The 3,600-nt window shown below is 46.6% G+C and overlaps 1 protein-coding gene across 1 annotated transcript in view; it reads right to left on the reverse strand.

Moving 5' to 3' along the window:
* The window catches only part of Abcb10 (ATP binding cassette subfamily B member 10), a 36,187-nt gene that overhangs the window by 3,709 nt on the left and 28,878 nt on the right, over positions 1–3,600 (reverse strand). The window lies entirely within an intron of this gene.

Raw genomic sequence — 3,600 nt, forward strand, 5'->3', positions numbered from 1 at the left:
ACACACACACACACACACACACACACAAACGCGCGCGCGAGAGAGAGCCAAAATCAAAACAAAACAAAACAAAAACCAAACAACTCCCTCCCAAAACTGAGGCACAACTTATGCATGGTGACATACTTTTTTTTTTGTTTTTTGAGACAGAGTTTCTCTGTATAGCCCTGGTCACTTTGTAGACCAGGCTGGCCTTGAACTCAGAAATCTGCCTGCCTCTGCCTCCCAAACGCTGAGATTAAAGGCGTGCACCATCACCGCCCGGCGGTGACATACACTTTTAATCCCAGCACTCAGGAGGAAAAGGCAGGTAGATCGCTGCAAATTCAAGGCTAGCCTGGTCTACAGAGTGAGTTTTGTGCTAGTCAGGGCTGTATAATGAGACCCTTTCTCAAAACAAAAAGTCAATAAAACAACGTTTCACCAAAAAACCTGGGGCACAGTGTGAATTGTGGAGAGCTCTTGGTGTTGCTTCAAGGATATTGGCAAGATATTTACATTGGGCTAGGACAAGGGAATAGGCTCAGACAAGATTTTGACATTGGGCTAGAACAAGATTCAAGAGGAATATGACTGAGGAATGTGTTCTTTTTGTCTTGATCATCTCATTAAGTCCCTGAATACAGACTCATGGGACCTTAGTTTATGCCCTGTTTGATCCTTGACTACTTTGCCTTTGACCAGGAACTGGCCCTATTCTTTGCATGTGCCTAGAACGGTATAAAAGCAGGCTGGAGAAAATAAACCTGCTTCAGCACTGGCTGAAGTCATGATATAGTGTTATGTAATTGTTTTTTCTTTCCTTAATCCTCACTCCCACCCTCTCTCATGACCCTGTTGACTGAGCTGGCTTGGTCAGTGACGTGTCCCCCAGCTGGCAATGAGAAGAGCCTACACCTACATGATGTGAAGGGCTCTCCCAACACAACAGCCAGCGCATCGAGGGAACCTGAAAGTCCTTGGGAGCAAAAGAAAGCAGCGATGCTTTGCGCACATCTCCATTGCTCCACGATGGCACACCGCCTTCATCCTCCCCCTTCTGTGGTACTCTGTACCTTGCCACACACATTTTTGCTTGTTTGTTTTATGTGCACATGAAGCTGGAGGTTACAAACCAGGCACTAGCACCCTTCTCTTTTAAGCCCAAATTCCACTCAAAGCCAGGAATCAGATGGCATGTTGAGAAGCTGGCTTGGAGTGAGCAATCTAGCCATTCCCATCTGCCTTGCATCTGGATGCTTCCCACAACCCCATCTCTCAGCAGCCAGGACTGCCTGGTGCTCACACCTCCTTACGTGGGTCACCTAATGAGACCCCATTCTACTTGAGGTGCTAACAGCATCCTTTCAAGCTATGGATAGAACACCTTTATTCATGGTGATGCTAGATAGCATGTTGTTCATCAAGGTGTTCAACACATTCAACAGACATCAGGGTGCTGCCCTCACAGGGAGCCACCATGGGATGCAGGAAATCCCCTACCTAGCCATCTGAAGTAGGTAGCTGAGTGCCCCAGAGTGGTCCTTGGAGCATCCTGGGGAATACTTGGTGCATGCCTCTTGGAATACCATCCTCCACATAAACTAGTGTGCTGAAAACCTATAAAGAAGTGTCTATTTCTTCAAACTGCAAAGGCATTTGGGTGCAGTAGTTTATAGTTCTAGAACTCTAAAGAGTAAGACAGTAAGATTAAACATTCTAAGCTAACCTGGACTGTACAATGAGACTGTGCCTCAAAAAAACAAATGGAGCAAAGGGCCTGTAGCCTCCTTGACTAAAACAGAAACCTGAGAATCCCGTCAAGATATAAGAACATGCAGAAATTATTCCAAGGGAGTGGGGGACTTAAAAAATGAGCCCCCAGCCATGATGCTTGCTCCCATGATGCTTTGCTCTCTATTGTTTGCTTTTCAATCAATGATCACCATCTTGTTGCTTCATTTGTCCTCTGTGGTCTAACCTCAGAGCTGGGAGGATCACTGCCAGGTCTAGCCACCAGACACCTCAGAGGATGTGAGCTCAGAACCGCTAGAAGAAATACATCTCAGCATTTGCATTGCAAAAAGAAGTTTGTGTCTAACCAAATAAGTGCTTGCCTTTAGCTCCAGTACAGGACCCACTTCACGTCATACAGGCAGCTGGAACAAGCTTCCCTTTCCCCCCAATAATGTGGTGTCCACAGTGCAGAAACACACAGTTGTCTGCTGGACTCAAAGATAATGTCCTGGAATGGCTAACCCTGCCTCCCAGAGGCAAAGCCATTCACACACTCGGGCCCAAAAGCCACATAAGGACCACAGACTCTTCACAAAGCTCTCACATCAAGAGGGCCTTACATTTTTCAGAGGTGCTTTAAGGAAACAAGTACAGCCTAGGAGTGTAGCTCCCTGGTAGAAAGCTTGCCTACAATGCTTAAGTCCTGGAGCTCCATCCCTATCACTACAAAACACAAAAAAAGGGCATCACATCTAAAAAGATGACGGATGGTTCATCAGAGTGTTCACCCTTTGCCCTTTCTGGAAAACTTACTGGCCTCTGGTCCTCACTGGAAAATAAGAACACTTTTGTGTTAATATGAATAAAAATGGTCCCCACAAGCACATGTTTAAATGCTTTGTTTACCAGAGAGAGGCGCTGTTTGAGAAGGATTAGAAGGTATGGCCTTGTTGGAGGACTTTGTTGCTGGGGGTAGGAGTTGAGTTTTCAAAAGCCCACAGGATTACTACTTCTACTTCTACTTCTACTTCTACTTCTACTTCTACTTCTACTTCTTCTTCTTCTTCTTCTTCTTCTTCTTCTTCTTCTTCTTCTTCTTCTTCTTCTTCTTCTTCTACTACTACTACTACTACTACTACTACTACTACTACTACTACTACTACTACTACTTCTCCTTTGTTCTTCTCTCCCTCTCCCTCTCCCTCCCTCCCTCCCTCCCTCTCTCTCTCCCTCTCTCTCTCCTGTCTGCTGCCATGCTCCCCCTCCTGCCTTCATGATGATAATGAATAACCTTCTGAAGCCATAAGCAAGCCCCTATTTAAATGCTTTCTTTTTATATAAGTTGCCTTGGTTGAGTTGCCAACAGCCTGTTGAAGCATCATGCCTAAGTTTTATTGTGACTACTGTGATATGTATCTTACCCACAATTCTTTGTCTGTGAGGAAGACACACTGCAGTGGTTGGAAACACAAAGAGAATGTGAAAGACTATTACCAGAAAGACATGGAAGAGCAGGCCCAGAGCCTGACTGACAAAACAATGGCTGTGTTTCAACAAGGAAAGATACCCCCAGCTTCATTCTCTGTTTCTCCACTGCAGGGCCCATGATCCCATCTCCCCCCAGTCTCCCGGGTCCTCCTCAGCCTGGCATGATGCCTGCACCCCACATGGGAGGCCCTCCCATGATGCCAATGAGGGGCCCTCCTCCTCCTGGGATGATGCCTGTGGGACCAGCTCCTGTGATGGAACCGCCCATGGGAGGCTACTTGCCCATGATGCCTGGGCCTCCAATAATGAGACCTTCCACCGCCCTATGATGGTGACCACATAGCCTGGCATGACCCTGCCAGACAGATAAGAGCAGAGGTGCTCTTTATCAGTTTG

This window comes from Mastomys coucha, unplaced genomic scaffold (assembly GCF_008632895.1).
Source record: "Mastomys coucha isolate ucsf_1 unplaced genomic scaffold, UCSF_Mcou_1 pScaffold22, whole genome shotgun sequence".
NCBI lineage: Eukaryota > Metazoa > Chordata > Mammalia > Rodentia > Muridae > Mastomys > Mastomys coucha.